At 39.2% G+C, this 12,525-nt stretch overlaps 1 long non-coding RNA gene across 1 annotated transcript; it reads right to left on the bottom strand.

Moving 5' to 3' along the window:
* Positions 1–2,012: 2,012 nt before the first annotated feature.
* On the bottom strand, positions 2,013–10,254 carry LOC140609101 (uncharacterized). Its single transcript, XR_012011061.1, has 4 exons — positions 9,959–10,254; positions 6,826–6,923; positions 2,661–2,874; positions 2,013–2,571 (listed from the first exon to the last, which is right to left on the bottom strand). It is a non-coding gene; the product is annotated as an uncharacterized lncRNA (long non-coding RNA).
* Between the last annotated feature and the right edge of the window lie 2,271 nt (positions 10,255–12,525).

Genomic DNA, 12,525 nt, shown 5'->3' with positions numbered 1-12,525 from the left:
CTGCTAGAGAAAATTTGAGGTCATTAGCAATACCTTTGCCACCTCCATCTTTGGATACTTAGGGAAAAGCACTTTAGAATAGGAATAACAGATAGAGATAAATTTCAGAGGCCCTTTTCACACAATGATGATTTTCTCAAAAATGGAACCAGATCTCAAGAATCTTTGTCCCCTCCTGAGAGGCTTTTCTTCCCACTATGTGGATAGTATGTGAATATGATTATATAAATGCAGCAGGAAGATGTGCTCCTGATCACTCTTTAAATCATTTGATGTTGGCAATCATCTCATTTTTAAAGCCACCAGAAACCACAGGTGATGCTAAATTACCCACATATTCTTACACAGCTTCCATATTTATCTGTGTGGCTGTTTTCCTCCTTCTTCTCCCCTTATGCCATTCTGTGATCCTGCCTCAGCCTCAGAGATTCAGAGTGGCCGGCTGCTGAACACATGAATACTAAAGAATTGGTTTCCTTAGTAACAATAACCGTGAAGCAGCTCTCAGAACTTCCTGCCTTTCTGTCTGTCTGACTTTCTGTTTGTTTTTTGTGGGTCGTTTGGAAAAAGATGCCCAAGCCAGGCCTGTCCATAAAAGATGCACATCAATTTTGTGACCCCTAAGCAGGAGGGAGGCTCATCTCTGCTGAGGTCACATTCCTTTTCTCAACCCGCTGCCCTATTCTGTGAGGTTACAGCTAAGCCAGAACACCTGCAATGGTTCATGACATCTCAGAATCTTTTTCTTTCTTCAAGTCAAAATTTGGAACCGCAAAGCCAGAATGTAGGACACATAACCGAAATGACTCTTTCTCTGTGGGTCACCAACATGGAACTTTCCAAAATGAAAACATCCTTTCTTTCCACAATATTTTTCATTATAAAAGGAAAATGTTAATTGGGCAGAGAAGGCATTACTGATTTTCTGGGATTTCTTTTTTTCAGCGTCTGTTGTGAGAAATTGCCCTCCTTCCTGCCCCAGCTCCCAACTTTAGTGAGGATGAACCTGCAAGGCCTGTCTCCCCGGAAGGAGCAGAAGGAGATGTGCCTCAGGAAGCTTTGTCCTACCGCGGGGCTCTGATCTTGTCTAGACTCTTGACGGATTGTGCCATCTTATCTCCTAGTCACTTACTGGGGTGCTTGATCCTCTCTGACTCCATCTCCTGGGTGGCCTGGGTTTCTGGCTGTGGCTATAGGAACATGCCTCTGCAAGGCAAAGCACATGCCTGTGCCTTCCTGTGCCAGCTGTCTTCTCAAGGCTGTATCCACTTGATGCAAACACAAACAGAGTACTGCTTAGTGCTCAGCATAATGCCGGACACTGGGGCCAAGAATGACACAGTCCCTGCCCCCATGAGGTACGCAGTCTGAAAGAGTAATTTAGGTGCAGGGCAGTGGTTAGAGTCCACTACAATAGGAGCTATACCCAGGGTAATGAGGACCACTGAAGAGAAGCCTATAAAATTGGAAGCAGAACAGGGAAAAAGTTCCTGAAGAGGTTATGCCTAAGTTAAATTAAAAAAATATATATACATATAGTAGGAATAGGTAAAAATGTCGAATACTTACTACAGACTAGGAACTTGACATGTGCTGTACAATCATTATTTAATTCCCACAGCTGCTGTAAAACAGATTCTATTACCATCCCCACTCTATAAACTGAGGCTCACAAGTCAAAATTTCTCAGTCACAGAGCTTGGAAGCAGCAGAGCCCACAGTCACACCCAGAGCTGTGTGACAGCTAAGTCCCGAATCTTGAATGCAAGCTAAGAAAAGGAGGAATCTCAAGTGGTCCTGTGTGATGGGCATACAAGTAGCTACTTTTGCCAGAACATGAATGTGGGGTGAAGCATGGAGAGATGCAAGCATGATCAGTTTGTGGAGACCTTGCTGATGCGCATGGCCACAGGCCTCCAAGCAAAGGAGAGCTGCTTGATTTGTGTCTTGGAAAAGCCATTCTGGCAATAGTGAGGAGGATGGTTTTGCAGGCATAGAATTAGGGGTAGGGAGATGGTAGTCAGTCAGTAGTCCTGGTAAGAAGTGATGTTGGCCTGAATTTGGGCATCAGCAATAGGAACCCAAAGGAAGGGATCTTTCAGTACTTTTCTCATGAAGCTCCACCCCGTGGACACCTTCTCCTTCCCACACTGCACCTCCAGCTCAGCCTCCAGGGTTCCTTTGGATGTTACATCTTCAAATCTGTCTGGGGTTACCTTACCCTCCCACATTCTACACTGCATCTCATGTTGTTTTCAACTCCCAGAGCCTTATACAGCAGTAATACTTAGCAAACAAATATTGAATGGAACAATGAATGAAAGAATTGAAATAGTTTCTGATTTCCCAACCTTTTAATAAAACCCACGGTCCAGCTCATTGCAATCTTGTTGCTGCCCTCATTCAAAGGTAGGACAGAAAACTGGACAGATGTTCTGACCAAGCATGAGATATGAGTCATCTGGTTGTCATAGTGCATTGTTGTGTATGTTGATTCATATGTAGAATCATCTCCTCTGTCTTGGTTCTTCTTCTAAGAACTCTAAGTGACAAATGTCAAACAGTATATACCTTAGGAGAAGAGGGAGAAGTAGAACTCAAGAGGTTTATTCTGTGCAATTTCATAGTTACTTACATAGACAGGCAATTAGATTACTTACATAGACAGGGCCCCTTCTTCATACTTTTCCCAATAAAAAATTGAGCCAAAGCCTGGTGGGATGGTGACAGGTGAAACTGGGCACACACACAAAGAAACAACTGAAATATTCCCATCAGTTGAAGATCCACTGTATAGCATTTTGAAGGCAACAAAATTCCTAGCTCATAATTTGAATAGCCTGTCTCATCTGGTTGTCATAATTTGTCTTTGATCTAGAAGTAAAAAATTTAAGAAGTAAACATAACCTGCACATGGTTATTTATAACAGCTTTACTCATAAGTCTCAAAGCTTGGAAGCAACCAAAATGTCTTTCAGTAGGTGAACAGAGAAATAAACTGTGGCACATCCAGATGGAATATTCTTCAATGCTAAAAAGAAATGAGCTATCAAGCCATGAAAAAATAGGGTGGAACTTTAAATCCATATTACTAGGTAAAAGAATGCAACCTGAGGAGTGCCTGGTTGGCTCAGCGGTTGAGCATCTGCCTTAGACTCAGATTATGATCTGGGTCCGGGATCAAGTCCCACATCAGGCTCCCCACAGGGAGCTTGCTTCTCCCTCTTCCTGTGTCTCTCCTCTCTCTCATGAATAAATAAAATATTTTTTAAAAAAAGAATTCAACCCAAGAAGTCTACATAGTGTATGATTCTAACTATATGACATTCTGGAAAAGGCAAAACTATGGAGACAGTAAAAAGATCAGTGGTTGCCAGGCAAGGTGAAGGGGAGAATAGGCAGCATGCAGAGGATTTTTAGGGTAGTGAAAATATGCTATATGATACTGTAGTGATGGATATATGTCACTGTGTATTTGTCCAACCCCCAGAGTGAACTGGAATGTACACTGGAATGTGGGTGCTTTGATGTATCAGGGCAGGCTCACCCTTGTTTAAAAATGTACCACTCAGAGGAATAATGTTAATAGGGGGAACTACACATGTGCAGGGCAGGAGGTATATAGAAAATATCTGAACTTTCCCCTTAGTTTTGTTATAAACCGAAAACTTCTCAAAAAGGTAAAGCCTTAATTTAAAAAAAAAGAAAAGACAAGAAATCACAAAATCGAACAAACAACTGTGGAGTAACCTTAATGACATCAGCTCCAATGCATATAATATTCTATAGCTTGGCATTTTAGCAAATAACGCAAGGCTTTCTACTTTTTGTACAAGTTCCCAAAAGAGAATTCTGACAAATTACGCACACCCTGTGCACATCATAGATTGCTTTGGAAAAGCAGAGCTGAGATGGGTAAAGGATTCAGGGGTCCAGCTTGTGTGGAACCCTGCCCGCTTTTGCATGACAAAATGCATTCCTGTTAAAGAAATGAGCAGCTGCAAATAAACGCAAGGGTGGTGGGGTCGTTAATGTAGCTCTCATATACCATGGCAAGGAAGAGCCTGTGGCCTCTGACTCACTGGCCAAAGGCAACAAATAAGCCACACAGCAACTCAAAGAGACACAGAAAAATACAACTAGCTCTTCAGAAACCATACAAGAGCAATTACCATATTTTAGCATATGGTTCCACACTGAATTATTTCACAGTTATAATTAGGTTGTTAATGCGGTGCAGAATTGGAAGATACACTAATTCGGTGTACACTTTATCTAATCTGCTGGAAATGCAACATTTAGAGGGCCTGACTCTTCACAAGCAATTAAAAAGGATTTCTTCAATGTAACTTTAATATCACATTCTGTGTGTGTGTGTGTGTGTGTGTGTGTGAAAGAGAGAGAGAGAGAGAGGTTCCATCCCAGTTATAGGCACAAGCAATACACTAGTCTCTGATTTGTTTCCATTCTTTATCATGTATGATTCCTTTCTTTCTTGCGTGCTTTTTTATTTATTTATTTATTTATTTATTTTTTGCCTTTGGTGAATTAAAACTGAATTTTCTTCTCCAGGACACTTCTCTGTTCCAGTCATAGTAAATACCAATTTCATTTCCATCCTATTATTTTTCTAATTAAGCATTTGTCATGCAAAAGAAGATCTGAGGTGCCTGTGCTTTCCATTATGTAAAATATTCAGTTATGATAATAGCTTTGGGATGGCATCTTGAAGGTGTTATGGAAAAAAATCTGGGAAGAAATAAACTGTATTTTACCTTAGACTTTTGCCTGTTTATTTTCTCCCTGGTTTGCCACAACTGCTAATATTGATAATGGCCCATCAATTGTGAAGGCTATAATTAGCATCCTTCAATAAAAGTTCTATTGAATGCTATCTAAAATTTGTTTTAAGGTTAAAAATATAACCCCACATCTCATTTTTTCTCTTCCAGTCACACTTAGCAAAACCTATAACTTCTATACTGATGAAATGTGCTTCTGAGCTCAAATTGTTTCAGAACAAAGTAGGAATATGCCAGAAGGACAACTTGGTATTTCTTGGCAATTCTTTCTTCCTTCTTATGACAAATCCCAAGGGGCTAGGCTCTGTCAAAGGAGAATTTATTTTCTAAATCCTTTGAACACAAAGCTTTTTCATTTTTCTGTGGCAAGATATTTTTCCCAGACAAACATTGACAATCTCATCGTATGTCTATATTTAAATCCATACACATCCTATATATCCATACATATATATATTCTATATATGTGTATATATGATATTAGGTGTATTATATAGATATACATGATATTATCTATCAGTTTATAAAATCTTAGACTTTAATTTTCAATTTCCATAGTTTGCACAGAATATGCTGTGAAACTGAATTTTATAAAGGTGAAACCATCTATTTCTTCCCAATTTCTCAAAATGTCAACTGAGAGCTTTCTTGTCTTAGAAGGAACCCTGGTGCACATTTTGAAATTGCCAACTCCCAAAACACATTGCATATGGCCTGTATGTGTGTCTATCTGTCTGTTAACGCTGCCTGAGCAGAGTGCTAGCAGTTGAATCTCACTGTGAATAGCTGCATGCTCAGTATTTTCAAAGGTGCTGCTGTGATGCCCCATCAGACACCCCCTTTAGTGGACTGCTGACTCTCCCCCAGCAGCCGCCCTGAGTGTCGGTTGTGGAAGACTTACATAGGCCCCCACCTCTGGGAAAATTGTCCTGGACTAGCCAGTCTCACCCAGGAAGTTGGTGGGGGGGAAGCCACAGTTAATGGCTGATTGATAAATGTCCCAAAGGCTGGTGCCTGGAGCCCTGAGAGGGCAGCTGTGTGGTGTGGTTACTGCTCCAGAGCACCCTCCGACCTGGGGCCAGGCCAAGCCACTCACCTTACCTCTACTGCTTCACTCCTTCCCTTCCCTGAAGAGCCCTTGCTCAAGAAATCGCCTACATTCGAATGCCTGTCTCAGGCTTTGCTTCTAGGATACTTCTTTCAATTTTAGACATGCAATTTTTCTTTTTTTTTCTTTTTTTTTTAAACTTTTATTTATTTATGATAGTCACACAGGGAGAGAGAGAGAGAGGCAGAGACATAGGCAGAGGGAGAAGCAGGCTCCGTGCACCGGGAGCCTGACGTGGGATTCGATCCTGGGTCTCCAGGATCACGCCCTGGGCCAAAGGCAGGCGCCAAACCGCTGCGCCACCCAGGGATCCCTAGACATGCAATTTTTCTAATCAATAAAATATAAATAATTCCTGCCTCATCTTTTCCTCAAAGTCATGGTGGAAATAGCAAATTATGTGGAAAAATTTTGTAAACAGCCAAAGCAATAAGAATATTTTGCAGGCAACGTGATGCATTCTTTATTTTAATATTTCACCTTAGATTCTATGAGAATACAGTTGATTTCTAACAACTTGTGTCTTTTACACTTTAGGCTAATGTCCATCTTGGTCGTTTTATCACTCCCTAACATCATCTGATTTGTAACAGTTGCTGACTTGAGTGGTCACTTTGCACACCTGGGCTCTCCAAGGTGAATGTGTGAAAGAGATGTGAGTTCCAAAAAAGGATGGTGTCAGTCTAGACAGCACACAGCACTCACCAAAGGCCACCTAAGCAGGAACCCGAGGCGTGGTTTTACCAGATCTTCATATAGTTTTAAGCTAAGCCAGCCACCAGATTTTTTTTTATGTGAAATCTCCAGGTTCTTAAATGCTGACAATCCATTAAAAAAAAAAAAAAGTTAACACCCTAGTATTCAATATTCAAGTAAAACATGACTGGGGGCCTAACGGGGCTGGCAGTGTGTTACCTGTGTCCAGATTTAAGCGCCTGAAATAACAGACCAGGAGATTCCTACTGCGATCTCAGCTCCCAGTGCTGTGCTCAGCGCACAGTAGATAAAAGGCTCTGCAAGAACAGAACCACCATCAGCAATGCAGGTTTCCAAGGAGTTAAATGAATGACCGCTAGTTTTAGTAAACAGTTTTCCACTCTGTAAAAATTACTTAGCATATGATTCCTTTCCCTAAACAGTATTACAACATATGCAGATTTTTATTCACTTGCCAGTCTGCTATTGCACAACTTTTCAAGGACACTTAGTCTATTTCCTGATCTATTAAACAAAAATAATTATGCCTGACCTGAAAATAAGCAAAAGCATGAAAAGGGGCTTTACAAACAGGGGCGATCAATTCAGATGTAAAGAAATCACTGTTCTCTAAATTCTGCCCTGGGATCTAAATCCCGTACTCAGAAATTTGAAACCAGGGAACAGAGGCTCTCTTATCTTTCTCCTAAGATGGTGTTTCCTTAACTGTAGTCAAGATTTTTGCTATAAAAACTGCATTATTATTTTCTATTACCATTAACTGTCTGATCTTTTTTTTTTTTTAAGTCAAATACGTTTTTTCCTAACTACCAACTATCTTTTTCAGATACCGACCTACCTTTGTCCTCAGCGATAATATATATGAATGCACAGGTTTCATGTCCTAATGTCCTAATATTTAACTTTCTACAAACACATACATACATATACTCATACATAGGTGTATGTATACTTTGCATATATATACATCTGTGTGTATGTGTATATATATCACATGCATCTGTGTTCCCATCTAAAACCACCTTGCTTGGGGCACCTGGATGGTGGAGTGGTTGAGCATCTGCCTTCGGCTCAAGTCGTGATCCTGGGGTCCTGGGATCGAGTCCTGCATCAGGCTCCCTGCAGGGGAGGCTGCTTCTCCCTCTGCCTATGTCTCTGCCTCTGTGTGTCTCTCATGAATAAATAAATAAAATCACCTTGCTTATCACCAATTTTATGTCTTCCATTTTAGAATATTTCGCCCACCTGAAATAGTAGAATTTCACAGGAAGATTTTCCACCTCTCTCAGTCTATTAATTTACTCACTGGGCATTTGTCACCTACTGTCTAACTCATGTAAACCTGGAACAGGCAGGAGATTAACATTATTGGTTCCACAAAATTTTAAGCCACTCTAAAAAGCTTTGTGAGCCCATGTGGCTAATGAATTTCAGGTAGGAAACTCATGCTCCCAATCTCCCAGCTCCAGATTCCTGTGGACTTGGTAACATTCAGGAATCAAGAGGGCAACCCCAAGAGAGCCATATTCATAAAATGCTTAAGCTTTCTTCTTAGAGTCGGCCCCAAAGGAATCCAGGTGGTGCTACTAGCGAGTTTTAATGCAGCAAAGTGTGGTGGCGCCCTTCTCAACAGCTTTCATGCAGGAAGCTGTCTGGTGCTATGTTCCTAACTAACCACCTCCCACCCCCACCAGCATTGTCATTTCTAAGGTTGGCTTTAGCTATTTAATAGGATAATGGCATTCAAACCAGTCTCCATTAGGATATGAGATGACGTTAATAATTACAATCTCTGTGTTTAGGTGGCGTCTCTCCTGGCAAGTATTAAGAGTTGTACAAATGATATCTCATTTTCATCTTCATGACACCCTTGTGAAGCAAGCACTTTTTATTGCATTACTACAGAGAGAGCAGCTGAGGCGTGAAGAGGTTAAATGCATTGCCCAGTCTGAGAGCAGATTTGAGATCACAGATCTCAAACCTGGTTTGATGCTGTCTAAAGAAAGTATCTGTAATGTGTTTGTGTCTGGGTTTCACACCAAATGTAGGGGATGTCTCTAAAAATATTTACATTTAGGTCTCTAAACTCATAAGCTCTTTAAATTTTGCATTCTGTGGGGAATAAATGACATGTGCCTTCTCGAACTAGCAAACAAACAGAGGTCCAATGCTGGAGTCTGACATAGTAAATATCATCTGCCAGATAACTTATTTAATAAATCTTTATGTACCAGGCCCTGTTCCAAGTGCTTTATAGATTTCTAAGTACCGTTACATTCCTCACTGTACAGGGAAAGAAAGTAAGGAAGCTAGACAACTTGCCCAAATGTCCCACAGCTGGTAAGTGGCAGAGCTGGGATTCAAATCCACTCAATCTTGTTTCTGAGTTTATGCCTTTAAAGTGAACATCCTGCCATCAGCAGGCTTTTAATAGTTATTTGTTTGAAAATGTACTATGTTTCTCTCTCACGCCAAATTTTGTTGTTGTTGTGTTTTTTTCCTGTCAGTGGTTATCCTCTTAATCCTAATTCTAGGCATAATCTTCTCATGTAGCCAATGATTCTGCCCCCATCCCAACTGTGCTTATATTCTAAAATGGATGACCAGCTGGTATTCTAGGAGAGTGACTGGAAAAGAGGGTTTTGATCCATATCAATCATCAATCCATTCCACTCAGAGTCTTTCAAACACCTCCCAAAAGTATAGAGGAAAGAAAATCCTTTTTTTTTTTTTTTTTTCATTTGTGCTTTGGAAAAGGAAGAAAAGTGACATTCACCCACCAGTTCATCCCACGATTGGGGTGAGTTTTTACAGTAAGTAAAACTATTTTTCACAGGTGACTTATGCAATATACCTTTCATTTGGAGAGTGTTTTCATTGTGTTCTGTATATTCATTATCTCATTTGATCCTTACACAATCGCCCAGTGAGATAATCAGGGAAGTGATTTTTATAAGCGCCATTTTACAGATGAGAAACTGAGGTTCAGTGTTGTTAAATAAACTTGTCCACAGTCACTCAGCTAATGAGCTACAGGAACAGAATATGTCCAGTGTCATATGTTAATAATCCCTATAAATTATCTCATCTTATATGATGCTTAATAACTTATGGTGATATCATTGCTAAAATTAAGCATATAAGCCAATAAAAATCAGAACAATTCCTACTTAGGATTACAGACAGGACACTTGAGAACATTTAGTGATTTCCACATTCAGCTCCCGTCTCATGTTTGAGAGAACATGAAATAGACTTTCCAGGGTCATCAAAAGAAGGACTCCTGTGTGGCTACTCCTACCCAACCTGGGACTTGTAACTGCTTACTTACCCAGACACTGCCCATTGCCTGAAAGAAGGGACCCTCTAGGTCCGAAGATGAGCCGTCTGCCTTGTTTCAGGAATGTGTTCTTTGTCCCCTGGTGATAGACGCTGTGTGCTGGAGAATTAGTTCACTAAAGAAGGAATGAAAAGGCAATTCACTCAAATGAGCAATAGATGGACTAGGCATTGGACCCTGAATGTCAAACTGCCAAAGTGTATCTTTTCTATTAAATGTCTTCTACAGAAAATTGGTTATTTTTCTCTTCTAGTTGCTAGGGCAATTGCGATGAATTGCCACTTGTTATTTCAGATTTTTATACTTAGTTGGCCTATTTTATTATTATTATTATTATTATTATTATTATTATTATTATTATTTGTTATTGATATTCCTCCAAATAGGTCATTATTACAAGCATTGGCTTCTCTCCTCTGCGTAAGATCTTTACTTCCACTTGCCTAGAATCCAGGTGTCTGATGTGACCTTCTTTGGTTGTCTTTCCTGCTGCCTCAGGATTTTCTGGAGTTTTCTTCCCAAGTCCCTTTCCTTGAGAACTTTACTCCATCAGTCACAAGCATATCACTCCACCCTCCCACCCCACTGTGTGCCTTAGCCTTTCTCTCTTCACTGGAACATTTCCCTTTATCCGCCAAGAAACTTAAATCTTTTCGATTCCTCTGTACTTTCCCACTCTTCATGCACATTGTCTTTGCTGGCTTCAAGGACATTAAAACCTAACTTTTGTCTCTTTGCAGTTTGTTCCATTTACTTGCATTCCTCCTCCTACCCTAAAACACAGGTATTCTCCAAAATTTAGTCCTCAGTATTTTTATCTATTCTATAGAATTTCTCCTTTGGTGATTTAATGTTACTACTTTGTGTCTGATGAATATTTTGTCAAGTTTCCTTTGAAACAATAGATCTCTTTTATTTATAAATTAAAAAATGTGATGCTCTAAGTAAAAATTTTAACAAATAGGAAGCGGAAAAATATGAAAAGACTAATATGCCATGACTACATGTATGAGACTTACTCTAAAATGGAAGGGTATCTCAGTATTAGGGAATTTATTAATATGATTCACCATATTTATAGATTGAAGGAGACAAAACTCATATGATTATTCTACAGATTTTGAAATTTGATAAAATTTTAACATCCTTTCTAACAGGTCTCAATATTAGGAATGGATGGATAGGGATCCCTGCGTGGCGCAGCGGTTTGGCGCCTGCCTTTGGCCCAGGGCAATCCTGGAGACCTGGGATCGAATCCCACATCGGGCTCCCGGTGCATGGAGCCTGCTTCTCCCTCTGCCTGTGTCTCTGACTCTCTCTCTCTCTCTCTGTGACTATCATAAATAAATAAAAATTTAAAAAAGTTTTTAAAAAAAGGAATGGATGGATAGTATTTCCTTAACATGATAAGATAAATGTCTTTCATCTCAAAGGTCGAAATTATCCTTAATGGGAAAACAGTAGAAATACTCTCATTGGGTCAAGAATAGAACAATTATGCTTAATAACACCAGTATTAATTAATACTATTCTAAAAGTACTTTTCAATACAATTAGATAAGAGAAAGAAATAAAATATAAAATAGCAAAGGGGAGGAGGTAAAATTATGGTTATTAGAATATCTTAGAGAATCAACTGAACTATAACAAATGATAAAGGAATTTTGTCTAGATGTGTTGGACAATGTGTAAGAATACACACAGTCTCACTTTTTGCTGATAAGAATATAAATTGGTACTACTAATATGGAGAACAATTTGGAAAGAGCTATAACAATTAAAATATGTGTAACCTTTGGTCTAATAATTTCATTTCTAAGAACATATTCTTGTACTTGCATATGTACAAAATGATATGGATCAAGAGTATTTTTTTGCAGCTTTATTTGTACTACACAATTAAAAACAACCATCCATGAATAGAGAACTGGTTAAATAAATTATGGTGCATCATGCAGAAGAATATTATGTAGCCATTAAAAAGAATGAGGTTAACTTTATGTGTACTGAATATGGAACTACTTCCAAAATACATTGGTAAGTGATGAGAGGAAGGTGTGAAACCACGTGTATGGTAACTTACCATCTTTTAACCATGTTAAAAGAAAAGAAATGGTTAAAAGCATGAGCATGAGGACATGCTTGTGCTCATATTTAAATACCTAAGGAACTTCCAAAAGTGGTTGCCTCTGGGAGTGAGACTGGAAGACTAAGATAAAGGAGCGAAAGGAAGATTTATTTTTTTCCTATATGATTTTTTGTTATTGATTGTTAGTAAAACAATAAAAAAGTATTATAAAATAAAAATGCTTTTAAAAAGACCCCAAAACAAACAAACAGAAACAACAGTAACACAAAATCCACTGTCTCCTAAGAAATAGAAAAAAAATTCACATGGAATCTCTTTAGTAGCTATTGCTGTGTAACAAATCACTTCAAAGCCAAATGGCTTAAAACAACAAAAATGTAATATGTTTTACAATTCTATGAGTTGACAGGGCTCAGCTGGGCAGTTCTTCTGCTCACAGGGTATAACTGAGATCACTCAAGAGCTGCTC

Source organism: Canis lupus, chromosome 18, assembly GCF_048164855.1.
Source record: "Canis lupus baileyi chromosome 18, mCanLup2.hap1, whole genome shotgun sequence".
Taxonomy (NCBI): domain Eukaryota; kingdom Metazoa; phylum Chordata; class Mammalia; order Carnivora; family Canidae; genus Canis; species Canis lupus.
Note: the sequence above shows the minus strand (reverse complement) of the source record. Positions and strands in the feature narration are given on the sequence as shown.